Raw genomic sequence first — 13,618 nt, forward strand, 5'->3', positions numbered from 1 at the left:
CCCCCTCCCCTCTGGCCCAAGCTCAGCACTGACACCCTGGGTACCACCCTCTGTTTTCCCGCAGGTCGATGCCATCCCCGTCCACCAGGCTGCACAGCTGCCCACCCTGTCTCCCCCAAACGCCCTCTAAACTGAGGGCCGCGGACCCTGAAAGGCTGGTCCTGGACCCGACAGAATCCCGGTAACTGATTCTTATCATCGTCACCGAAACCGAGGGGAGTCCTCAGTTAGATCCAGTAAACTGTAACCTACCGGCACGGACCAAGCTGGCTTTAGTCATTTCTACAAAAACGCACACGTTCTCCAAGCATCCCAGTAAGATGACCACAGGAGACCAAACAGTAAGATGTTTTTGCCCAGCTTACTTTTCAGGAACTTGGAGTCAGCTGTGTCCAGTTTAAGCTCCAACCGGTTAAGACTGGTTAGGACCCCCGATCCTCCATCTGGGCCTGTGCGAGTGTCCACTGGTGACCTCTGACATCAGAGGACCCAAGACTTCACCCTCAGACCCTGCTAAGCCATCACTTTCAGGACATGCGTCCTGTGAAGAAGCCTGGAGCTTAGTTGCCTCCTGCAGAATGGCATTAGCTCACCTCTTTCTTATTTCCGGTCACCTTTCCGCAAGCTCCCTGCTTCTTTACCCCATCAAAATCCCGACATTTGTCACCCTTCTCCTCGCTTGGCGGCCTCGTGAACAAACCCTGTCTCTGCTGCAAAGCTCGGCGTCTCAGCGTTTGGCTCCCGGGCATCACGCAAACGAACCCAGTTGGTAACATAGTGATTAAAAGGAGAAGCAACCTAACAACCTAAGTGTCCATCATTGGATGAATGGATAAAGCAGATGTGGCACATATATACAATGGAATATTACTCAGCCATAAAAAGAAACGAAATTGAGCTATTTGCAGTGAGGTGGATGGACCTAGAGTCTGTCATACAGAGTGAAGTAAGTCAGAAAGAGAAAAACAAATACCATATGCTGACACATATATATGGAATCTAAGGGGAAAAAATGTCATGAAGAACCTAGGGGTAAGATGAGAATAAAGACACAGACCTACTAGAGAATGGACTTGAGGATATGGGGAGGGGGAAGGGTAAGCTGTGACGAAGTGAGAGAGTGGCATGGACATATATACACTACCAAACGTAAAATAGATAGCTAGTGGGAAGCAGCCGCATAGCACAGGGAGATCAGCTCGGTGCTTTGTGACCACCTAGAGGGGTGGGATAGGGAGGGTGGGAGGGAGGGAGACGCAAGAGGGAAGAGATATGGGGACATATGTATATGTGTAACTGATTCACTGTTATAAAGCAGAAACTAAAAAAAAAAAAAAAAAAAAAAGGGAGAAGCAGCCGGAACACACACCTACTTAAGCACCTCCCAAAGCTTTCTCCTGCCTTCGTGAGGAAACCCAGTCTGGCACCTGCCTGCTCTGCTGAGCTTTCTATGGTTGCACTTACCTGGACCTATTGAGTCAGCTGCAGCGGCTCCCAGCCTGCTCGTTCCCGAGTGTTAAGTGAGACATGGCTGCTGAAATGCTGCACGAAGACCCCCAGGTGCAGAGGGGGACCAGCTCCCAGGCAAGGCTGGTCCAGAGGCTCATCTACAAGAGAAGTTGGTCTCAAGAGGAGAAACTGACTCTATCACTTTCCAATGTCACTAACCATCAGGGAGCACTTTCTTTCACGCACTCCCTGAGTGTTTGACTTAGTGTAGCTCAAACCCCAATGAGACAACTCCAACATCTCAAAGGTTTGACACAAGCTTGTTAGCCATCCACGGTGTTACAAAGCACCACACCCTAGCAGCTTGAAGCACAAATGCATTATCCCAGTCATGGAGGTCTCGCCGGGCTGACGTCTAGGCGTCCCCAGGGCTGCTCCCTCCGGTGGATGCAGGGAGAGTCCACTGCCTGGCCTTTGCCGGCCTCTCGCGGCCCCCGGTGTTCTTCCTCCACTCTCCCCAGCCTCACCGCCCGCCCACATCTCCGGCTCTGACTCTGACCCTCCTGCCCCCAACCTCCCCCGTAAGGACGCTTGTGGTCACCGGGACCCCATCCCCATCCTCCAGAACAGTCTCCCCGTCTCAAGATCTTCAATGTGGTCACGTCAGCAAAGTCCCCTTTGCCACATCAGGTGACCTACCCACGGGTGCTGGGGTTAGGATAGGGACCTCTCTAGGGGGTGTTTTTCTGCCATTAACACTCCCCCAACGTCCCACTGGGTGTCTCTTGCTGGTGGACTGTCCTGTCTGTGGCCACTGCTGGACCAGCTGCCCCTCATGACACCTCTGAGGCCTCTTTTCAGCAGAGGAGAGAAAAGAAAAGAAGGGAAGATCTGTATGTGCACTTTTTGAGGCTTTGAGACTAGAAATCAGGGGGTAGAGATGGGAGTGGTGCACCCACAGCCGCCCCTACTGACCCATCAGCAACACTTCTGATTCCTGTCCTCACAGCCTTGCTGTCTGCTGGCCAAGAGGCCTTAGGTCCAGAGGGAGGGATGCACCCACCAGGAGACAGGATGGCCCCGCTGAACGGGAGGTTAAGTCATGGGGCTGGAAGGGTCCGAGGGCTGATGGGTGGGCTTCCCACAGAAGCATCAGGCCTTGAAGATGTCATGCTCCAGCCACTCCTTCCAGGTGACCTCTGTCAAGGCCACGCAGTCACAACCGTGGCCTGCAAAGCTCTGTGCAAAGGCCTGGCTGACCTGCTCGTGACATGTGATAAATGGTAGGGCCTGGGGTCCCCAGGCTTCACCATTTGTTTGCTCACCTGGCCGTGGACCTCACCTCCATCTGCTGTCATTGCCCCAAACCCTCCCGCACGTTCTATAGCAGAAGAGCAGCTGTGAGGTGAGTCCAGGGGGAAACGGGAGAAGCCGTGTGGAGACTGGAAGGACCTTTGTCCGCAGCTCTGTTTGGGGGTGGTCCTGTGGCCCCTGTTCACACAGACCCCTGGCCTGGGTCCAGGGGAACAGGGAGGGTGTGCACCTCCACTTCCAGGTCTGTCAGCATCCAGGCAGGCCCACAGTGGCTTCACAAGCCCCTGCTCTTCCCCGGAGAGAAGTGCCCCTCCTGCTGCCCCCTGGTCCCCACAGCTCCCGAGCCATTCGGAGTTGTCCTTGCTCAGGACGGGAGCCAAGGCCAGAGCTGGGGCGGCAGCTGGGCTAGCACGGGCTGGCTGGGCTCCAGAGGGGCTTCTGGAAAAAGCTACACCCCTGGAATCTCTCCAGACAGAGACTCTGAGGCATCAGAGTTCAGCCCCCGAAGTGGATTGTTCATCCAGGCGAGAGCAGTGGGAGAGGGGGTAGGGCCTCGGCGGAGGGGTCATTGGTCAGGAGCCTGCACCCCCTTGTCAGTCAATCAGCTCTGAGCTTCCCCAGGCCAGATGGCCACTCTGCTGCCCCAGGACAGAGCACGCAGCATGCCCTTATTAGCTGGAGACCTTGGCCAAGCCACTCCCTCACTTCCTGTGTCCTTGATTTTAGAAAGGCCCCAGGGCTTCCTTGGTGGCGCAGTGTTTGAGAGTCCGCCTGTCGATGCGGGGGACACGGGTTCGTGCCCCGGTCCGGGAAGATCCCACCTGCTGCGGAGCGGCTGGGCCCGTGAGCCATGGCCGCTGAGCCTGCGCTGTCCGGAGCCTGTGCTCCGCAAAAAATGTAGCTTTATGGCAGTTACTGTATTATCCTTTGACCCTGGACATGGTAAAACGCATATAACATCTATATGTGTTAAAAAAAAAAAAAAAAAACATCTGTGCTGCTCGTGAGAGATGCACACATGGACGGTTCATTACGGTGCCTGACAAAGGCCCAACAAAGGGGCCAAGGGCAGCAGAGCCCGGACACGGCGCTGCCCTCAGGGTGCCACGTGAGGAGCAGCCTGAGGACAGGCCCTGGGCCCCAGGCTCCGGCCTGCACGCAGGAGAGGAACACACATGACAAGAGGTGAATTGGGAGATGGGTCAGAACACGCGTGATGTGGGCTATATTTCTCATCCTTTTCTTGCACAAAGCTGCTGCTCTGCCAGGCACGACACAGCATTTCCATGGAAACCACTTGGTCAGCTGGGCCCCGTCTCACTGACACTGCCGTGGAATCGTGCTGTCCTCTGGGTAACGGACCGGATTACCGAGTCGGGGGAAGACAGCACATTTGCAAGCTCACACCCGACTCCCCGCCTGCGCGCTTCTTTCTGGAGGCTGTAACTGAGCTGCTTTGTTGCTGCTTAACAAGGCCTGGGGCCCTGATGCTTTGAAGAAAGAAGAAAAGAAGCTTTTAAGCTGTCAAGTGCTTGCTTCAAACAGGTCAGCAAGGAGGCAGAGGAAGGGGCCAGTGGTTATTAAGGGGTCCAAGGCAGTGGGGGAAGAGCCGCCAGGGAAGGGCCCCTGCCCACTGCCCGCGCCCACCGCCCACGCCCACGCCCACTGCCCACCACCCACCGCCCACCGCCAACCGCCCACCGCCCAGGGCACAGACGTGGCAGAGACCTCCCGAGCCCCACACGGGCCTGGATTGGCGTGGCCTCACGCTGCCTCCTGGCTGCTTCCCATCCACACCTCACACACACCACACATACACACAGCACACACCTCACACCCATCACACACACACCACACAGTGTACACACACAGCACACACAGACACAGCTCACGTCCATCACACACCACACAGTGTACACACACACAGCACACACACACACAGCTCACGTCCATCACACACACACCACACACACAGCACACACACACACAGCACACACCTCACGCCCATCACACACACACCACACAGTGTACACACACACACACAGCACACACACACAGCACACACCTCACGCCCATCACACACACACAACACACACAGCACACACAGACACAGCTCACGTCCATCACACACACACCACGTGACACACAACACAGTGTACAGACACATACACACACAGCACACACACACACAGTGCACACAGACACACCTCACATCCATCACACACACACACGACACACACCACATGACACATACCACACAGTGTACACACACAAACACACATGTCATACACAGACATACGTCACATCATCACACACACCACAAGACACACACCACACACACGTGTACACACACATGCATACACTACAAATACACCACACACGTGCACTCATATGCACACCACACACATGTACACACATACACACACACACCACACATCAAGCACATAGTTTCATACAGTCGATCAACACACGCTGATCATCCCTATGAACCAACTTCGTAGGAAGTGCCCTGCGGGGTGATGATGAGTGAGACACGGTCCTTACCGGTCACTCGGGGCACTTACCTAAATGACCTCATTAGTTTTCACATAATCTCAAGAAGCACTTATTTCTTAATCAAGTTTCTGAAGAACCACAAACTCAACCAGCAACTGAACAGCCTCCGTCTCTTGAGCACCCACAGGTGCCCACCACCGCCTTCCCGTAACCCCCAGTGGCAGCGGGCCCCTCACGCCCTCCTAGGGGGACCGTTTCTGGGTCCAAGGGGACCAGGGGACCAGCCAGGTAAGTGTCAGTGTCAGCCAGGAAGTGCCAAAAACATGAGAGGAAAAACTCAACAGTGAAGCATGAAAAGTGAGGGCTGAGACGCTGGAAAGGGGCAAAGTGCTTCCAGAGGGAGGGGCCGGTCTCCTCCATGGAAACTGATTCCCACCTGTCATCTGTTCGAACACACAACCGCTCCAGAGGGCGAGAGCCAGCTATCAGAATGGCTAATGACCTGTGAAAGTGCCCCTGTGCTCCTGCGGACAAGTCCACCTGCGTGTGCATCAGGTGTCCAGACAATCATCCTATCCGCACCCATGGGGAGAGTAGAATTTAAGGCAGAAACGGTCAGCCTGTCTCGGGTTGCAGGGATGTGTCCAGAAAGTGGGAGAGCAGCGGGGCCTGAGCTGGGGAAGATTTGACCGCCACGCGGGACGGAAGACCCGCTCTTCTGCCTGCTGTGTCCACGATGGGCAGGAGGCGCGTGGGGACCGAAAGCCCGACGTCGCGTGTCACCTGGAATGTCACAGTGGCTCAGGAGCCCCCGGGGGGAGGGGCCTCCTGCTAGTGTTCCCTGAGAGTAAAAGCCCCCGAGGGGAGAAAGGGGACCAGCCTCCCTCCTCCATCTTCACCCCTCCAGCCACCTGCTGCGCGCGTCCGAGGACGTCCAGGAGCTCCTGGGTTCACGACCACATGGTCAGCCCCCGGCCAGGACGTCAACCCAGAGAAACAAGGAAACCCAGGACTATCTGCGGACACACGCAGGTGTGCCCCCCGGTCCCTGGCATCCTGCACTCGGCAGGGGAGAAGCTCTGGCCGAAGTGTGCTTCAGACAATCTCTGCGAGGATGCTGGCGTACGAGCAGCCCTGAGCGAGGAGCATCTCGCTCCGGGGCCCAGGGCCTGTGTGCCGGGGCCCAGGGCGTGAAGGGGCTCCCTGTGGAAGAAGAGCCTGCAGCTTGACCCCTTAGAAGGGAGCCGGGCTCCGCAGGCACAGCACTCCTCCCCGAGACTCCCCGCTGTCCGCGCAGGGGCCGCTGGGCCCCCTCACATCACCCTGCAGGGCCTGGGGCCGTGGAGCTGGCACGGAAATGCTGACACCCTGACGCCACTACGGCTGTGTCACACGCTGTCCTCGGTCCCGAAGGGGTCGTGCGCCTTCCACCTCGGTCCCTGAAGCGGGCGGGTCCCGTGAAAGCGCCGACCGTCCACCGTTCTGGGCAGTGGTTGTGAAGAGAAGCAAGAGGGGTCTGAGGGCCTCCAGGGTCCACGGACAGGACCCGAGCCCAGTCCCCGGGAACTGGTACAAAGCCATCTGCTAAACTCACCAGGAAACCAACGCCCCGCTAAGGAGGGGATCAGCCGCCGGGGAGCAGGTTCAAGGTCTCAGAGACAGATGCCCGGACGGCATGTTGATCCTTCCAAGATACCCCGAGACGCACGGCTCTTCCGGAAGCACAGATGCAGGCTGGCCCGTCCGGCCTCTGAAGCAGGATTTTAAGTGTTTCCCTCACTCTCTTCTCATCTGTTTTCCTGCCAGTGAGTTGTCAACACGTCCTGAGCTCTCACTCTGCATCAGGTGCAAACCAGAGAAGCAGGTCCCGCCTCGATCCACAGAGCCGTCACGACACGGAGATGCAGATGCTGTGGGCAGATGATGACACGCAGAGAAAGGAACCAGCACACGGGATCAGGGTCGGGGTGCGGGTCTCCTGGGCAGCAAGCCGTGCCGCGGGGCCGGGGGCAGGGAGAGCTGTGGTGTCAACTCTGCTCTCAGGGGCCGTGGATTTGCTGCCAGCAGGAAGTGACCGGCCTCCCCAGAAGCTTCTGTGCCAGCTTCCTACTCTTCCCTCATCAGGCACTTGAGCCTCAGATAAGCTTGGCAGAACTGAGAGAGTAAAAGGAAACAGGGTAAAGTGAGCCAATAAAAAGAACGGAACAGGAAGCAGAAAGCAGGAAACAAACACACTTCCTACAATCAGCTCTCGGGGGATCTCGTGGAGGAACGAGGGCCGGGGGTGTGGAAGCTCTGTGGCCTTGGCGAACGGATTCCATTGCTGATTTATTCATTTCTAAGTAATTCAGTGGGAAAAAGTGAGTGTTTGGGGCCTTTTGAGTTGATTTCCAGTGTCTTACTTTGTGTGAAATCATCCCGTCATGAAAAAGGAGTGCTCTGGTTTTCTTGCTAATTAAGGAACTGGCAGTGGACTTGGCATCACAGCATCGATAGGAGGTGTCACGTATGTTGGTGACTGTTTCTTGCCCCTGAAGCTGTGTGTTTGTAGGTGTGTGTGTGTGTGTGTGTGTGTGTGTGTGAGTGAGCGTGAGAGTGTGGCTAACATGTGAGTGTGCGCAAGTGTGTGAGTGTGCCCCAGGCCCCTGGTGGCCCCGCAGTGCCTGGTCCCTCCTCCGTTCCTTCCTCCCACCCAGGTCTCACCACCCCCCATCACTGACCTCTCCCCGTGCCCTGCATGTCCCCTGTGACACCCATCCTGTTGGGAGAGGACCAGCCCGCAGCGTGAGCCTTATCCAGTCCCCCAGACGTCACATGCCGGGCAGACCCCCAGGAGCCCCTGGACACGGGCAGGGAGGCCGTCACCCCACAAATCCCTCGGTGAGAGAAAAAACAAAAGATAACCTAGGAGTGACGGAAGCGCCTTCCATTTACGAAGAGCTGTCAACCTCCTCAGGCCCTTCCGACGCCCCTTATCCCATCGTGCAGGGAGGCCAGTGCCTGCGCCTACCCAACGCAGGGATCCCGCCAGGCCCTGCCCTTTGCCCAGCCCTGCACCCCAGACCCAGACCCTGGTGCCCCACAGGCCGAGTGCGAGCATGTTTGTGAAGCGTCGCCTCCACGGCTCTTCCTACCAAACTCTCAGCAACGCAACAGGTTAACACCAGGCGGTGCACATAGAAACCTGGAGCCCAGGGAGGGGTGGTCCCAGCTCCAGGCTGCGGGGGAGTGGGACACACGGGCCGAGGGAGTCGGTGCAGACGTGGCTGCTTGGGGAGCCTGGGCGGGGGCGGGTTCGCAGCCCCAATGCAGAGCCCAGCCTTCTGCTCCAAGCACCCTTAATTAGACCTCAAGGGAGCAGTGGAGGGGAGAAAAGTATTCGAATTTCTCATCTTGCTCTGCCAAGCATACTCCTGTTTATCTGAGGAAAATGGAGAGAGAGTGATTCACCCGAGCAAGCTGGGAGCGGGGGAGCCGGCTCCCACCAGCGGATTGGTGACGTTAGAAGGAGGGGAGGGGCGCGCAGCGGCCACTGGCCCCGAGCAGTGCGGGTTCGGGGCCTCGTCACCCCGCCCCCCATCACCACACCTTGCCTGGCTCACAGCCTCAACCATGAGCCCGGCCAGGCGGTGTCACACGCGCCGTTCCCCCAGCGCCTGCCGTGTGGAAATCACCTAACACACTTGTGTGCAAACACGCTTGAGGGCTTAACAGAAGTCCTGTGTAAGAGGCCTTTGGAGCCCAAAGGGGCCAGCGCCTTTGAGATCAAACTGACCCCGAGGGGGCCCTCGGCAGCACCTGGGAAGCGTCGGACTGAAAAAAGTACCCTCCCCCCGAGGAAGCTGTGCTCTCAGCTCAGCTTGGAGCCTTTGTTACAAGGGTGCCTCATGCCCCTCTTTAGAGATGACTCCTCACCCCGGGATGAGCATAAATCCCGGCCCACGTGCAGGTTCCCGCTGGGTCCTCCCTTTGCTCCTGCAGCTGCGAGCAGGTTTGCGAACATCCACGAACTTCAGCCCCTCCGCCTGTCAGGGGTGACCCTGTCTCCTCCCCAGGTCACTGTGCTCAGCTGTCAGGAACAGTTGTGCCTACGTTTCTGGCACACCCAGAGCTTTGTGAACTCTGGGGGTTCCTTTCTGTCACCAGATCCCAACACCCTTATTCCTGGCACAGGGAGCTTCTGCATGGTAGTGCAGCCTGTGACACAGCCTGTGACAGTGACGGTGACAGGCAGGGTCTGCGAGGGTAAGGTCCCCACCCTGGTCACACACTACGCGGGGTGGAGCTGGGCTTTCTGATTCTAGAGCCGTGAGGTCGGGCCCAGCAGCCCTTACAGTGTTCTCTAAGTGAGACAGTCCTCCAGATGGGAAATGAAGAAACGTCCTCATCCCACTCTGGCCTCTCAAAGCCTGGAAATAGCAGACCCTGGAGAAGGGACCCTCTGGCCGAGTACTCGCCACGCCTGTGGAGGTTTATATGAACTGCAGAGATAGCTCGAGTGCTGAATTCAGTCCTTGGGGCTGGAGGGGATTCTGGCCCTGCCAGACCTCTCCCTCCCGAGCACAGGGGCTTCGGCGTGGCCGGGAGGGCGGTGGTTTGCCAAACTGGAAGGAAGGATGTCTTTGAACAATTCTCAGGACATTCATTTTAGAAAGGAGCTGAGTCATGGTCCACAGCAGGCCTGACGGGGGGCCCTGGCGGAACTGAAATGTGTGGAAGCGCAGAGGAAAGGAGGAGTCTCAGCTTCGTCATTTCACCCTCGGGGCCCGGGCAGGCCCACGTGACATTCGTCACCCTGTCCTAACGCCAAAAAGCGGTGCAAGTCGCCCTCAGCCGAGACCCTCAGACCAGACCCCAGCGCTCATGCTCACACACACACACACACACACACACACACATCATTACTGTTGAGGCTCAAGGAATGAAAGCTCATTCGGATCTTGATGGGGCCACAATTCCATTAGGAAGACAAATCTGATGACGAAATAAATCTAGAATCAAGTCAAATCGAAGTGTCTCCTGGACAAGTTTCGGTTTTTTCACACCAGAGCGCACATCCTTCTGAAGGAATATGTCAGGGGGCCCAGGGACCAACCTCCAGGAGAAATTAAGTCTGGGGACCAACAGTATGAGACTCAAAGTCAGATTTCACGATGCACAGCCTTGGGCTTTGTGGCATCAACAAGTGGCATAAAAATCACATCCATGCACAGGGCTGTCCTTACAGCTAAATGATATAACACACAGACGGGGCATAGAAAATGGCCTGGAGTGATGTGCCTCTCAAGTGCTGACTGTTACGACCGTCCACACACGTGCCTGCTCGAAAGTCTGGTGGTAGAAACTTGGGTCTCATTTCTTAGTGTTTTCCCCAAACCACCGGGAGCTGGTTGTGCTCAGGGAGCCACAGTGGCTTAGGGCCTCAAACCCCTCGGGTGGGCCAGGCTGGATGGCGGCCTCTCCCTCCTTTTGTTGACCTGAGGTGAGGAAACCTTGCCCAGCCTCAGCCCTCCTGGATCCTGAACAGCCCCGGAGGCTCAGGAATCCCCTGTCCTACAGACTGAGTGGAAACTCGAGCCTACAGGGAAGGTCCTGGACAGGAGAACCAGTCCCAGGGGACGCCAGGCACACACACACACACACACACACACACACACACACACACACACACACACACACACACACACACACACACACACACCCACCCCCCAGTCTGAGCCCCGACACCCTGAAGCTGCTGAAGGAGGAGGGTTGAGCCGAGGGGCACAGCCAAGGTTAGGGAGCCTGCGGGCTCCCCTGCCCTTCTCCAGCCTTAACTTCCCTGCCCCCACTCCCCCCCCCCATCCCCCTTCTCCAGGACATCCAGCGCTTTGTCCTTCGATCCCTGGGGGAGAAGAGACAGGCTTACTATGCCATGGAGAACCTGGGGGCGCACACACACACACCCACACACACACACACACACACACACACACACACACCCGCCAGGGGCTAAGGACAGGAACAGAGGTGGGCATCCCGAGGGTGCTGGCTCCGGGATGGGGGGTAGGGGACCTGAAGCAAATCTGCCCAAGAAACATGTGCCCTGGGTGTGACCCAGGGCCCAGAGCGTCCTGGGAGACCCTGCACCCCGTGCAAACTGTGGAGGATGCAGGGACAGCCCTGCCCATTGGGGCCCCGTGCACATCTGGACTTGGTCCCCTCGGCTTTGAGGCCCGGGTGAGTGGCTTCACCTCTGCAGCTCTGTTTCCTCTGAAAAGGGCCCGAGGGCTGTGTGAGTGCTGAAGATCCTGTGTAAACAGGAGGCAAGGGCTGGGGAGGCCTGGGAAGAGACCACAGCCCAGGCCGGAGAAGCCCCATGCTCGGTTACGAGGCTCCGAGGGGCTGAGCTGGAGGATCCGGAGGGAAGAGAGAGGAAGGCCCTCCAGTGACCGCCCGGGGAGGACAGACCCCGGTGGCCGGATGTCCTGCACAGGATGAAACGCGGGGTTGGGGGAGAGGCGGCCGGCAGCTCCCGAGGAGGTGGGAGACGCAGGGAGGGGAGGTCGGAGCCCGGGGATTCACAGCTCACCAGGTCACCTGCGGGACAGACCTGCCCACCCAGCCCAACCCTGAGGGGTCCCCATAAAGGAGGGTGAGATGACAGTGTTCCTCAACCCACCCCCATGTCCTTCCACAGCTCGGGGCTTCATCAGGACCATTACACCCTCGGGAAGACCGACTCGGTTGAGTGATCTTTCCAAGGTCGCAGAGTAGACGGCTGAGCCTGTGTCTTCCTTCCTCGCGGGAGCCACCTGGGCAGCTGTGAGTGCACCCCCCGGTGGGGGGGACACTCAAGGGTCGTCGTCACTCACCCCCAGCAGCGGCTCCCCAGGAGGAGGCATCCCCACAGGGACATCTGGTGGCGTCTGGAGGCAGTTTTGATCATCAGAACCTGGGGGTCAGGGGCTCCTGGCAGCCGGTAATCGTGGAGGTGGAAGTTCGGGGTGTCACTAGGTGTGCAGAACAGGGGCTACTCAGCCGTGAATGCTCACAGCACCAGGTCAAAAGGCTCTGACCACGGTGAAGCCGCATCCTCCCCTGGAGAGTCTCCACCAGGATGGTTCCTTCAGCCCATCCTTCCTGCTTTTCAAGGGCCCCGTTCCCACAGTCCCTCTGGGAACCGTTCCCGGGTCCGACTGTTACCACTTTTCCCGAAGGGCAGCGGCAGGTACGGGGTGTGGGGCCTTGCTCCTCGTGCCCGCTCGCACCCCACCAGCCCAGGGAGTCAGCGCCCATGACGCCCACTACCACCCAGTGGCCAAGAGGGTCCCCAGGTGGTCACCCCACGCTTTCCAGAACAGAGCAGACGGTGGGACACTCCCCATCGTGGGGCCAGCCCTCTAAACATCCGGGGTACCCTCTCTGCCCAGCCAGCAGCCTTCTCACTCTTTTTCTTTCTGAGAAGACATCAATCATTCCCAAAAATCCAGACTTGGAAAATGAGTAATGGATGCTGGGCCGGGCTGAGTGACAGAGGACAACAGCAGTGCTGGCGTGTGACAAAGCCGCAGTGACACCCTGATTGTAGGCCCATGGGCTTAGCAGGTTACCCAGCAAGAGCAGACAGTCTTGGCAGGATTAATCACCACCTGGAAAACAATTTCACACTAGAATAAACAGAAGAGTGAAATAATAAATGCATTTTGCATTGTCCAGCTCTTAACCTGGGCCTTGATGTAGATTAAAAACAAGTCAATTATTCTCAGCAATGACAGAAACTCATCTTGTTTAGCAAAATAAGATGAAAAGGTCTGGGGTGGAGAGCCGGTGTTGTGAGTGAGGGACCCCATCCTGGGATGATAAACATCTAACATTGAGCCTTCGCTCCACCGCCGGCATCCACGGGAGATACCCCAGCTCGTCCCCACCTGAGAGCGGAGGAAGCAGAAGAGGAAAGCGTACCAGCTACTAGGGAGTTGTTATAAAATATAGACGCAAAGCAAAAAAATGCAGTTATTTTTCAATAAAGCATCCCATCTCTCTGGGGATTTAGCTCCTGCTCTCACATCCTGTTCCGTGTCTCCTGGAGCAGGTGTTTCGGCTCTGCGAGGACCAGACCACAGACCAGGAAGATGCACTTGCTTCCCAAGACAAGGCTGGGCTGCTTTCACCATCGCCTGCTGGGATGTTAAACCATCCGAGAGGTGTTTAAAGAAAGCACTTTAATCTTAGAGTAAATGGGGTTTTGTGCCTGTAGGACCCATGATGCAGGCAAAGAGAAACACTTTCACCTTTGATTCCGGGGTTTTAAGCTGTGGTGCTGACAGAGTCGGGGCTTCTTGGAGCCGCAGAGCATGGAGCTCTGGAGGTGATCGAG

Source organism: Lipotes vexillifer, unplaced genomic scaffold (assembly GCF_000442215.2).
Source record: "Lipotes vexillifer unplaced genomic scaffold, Lipotes_vexillifer_v1.1 scaffold322, whole genome shotgun sequence".
NCBI lineage: Eukaryota > Metazoa > Chordata > Mammalia > Artiodactyla > Lipotidae > Lipotes > Lipotes vexillifer.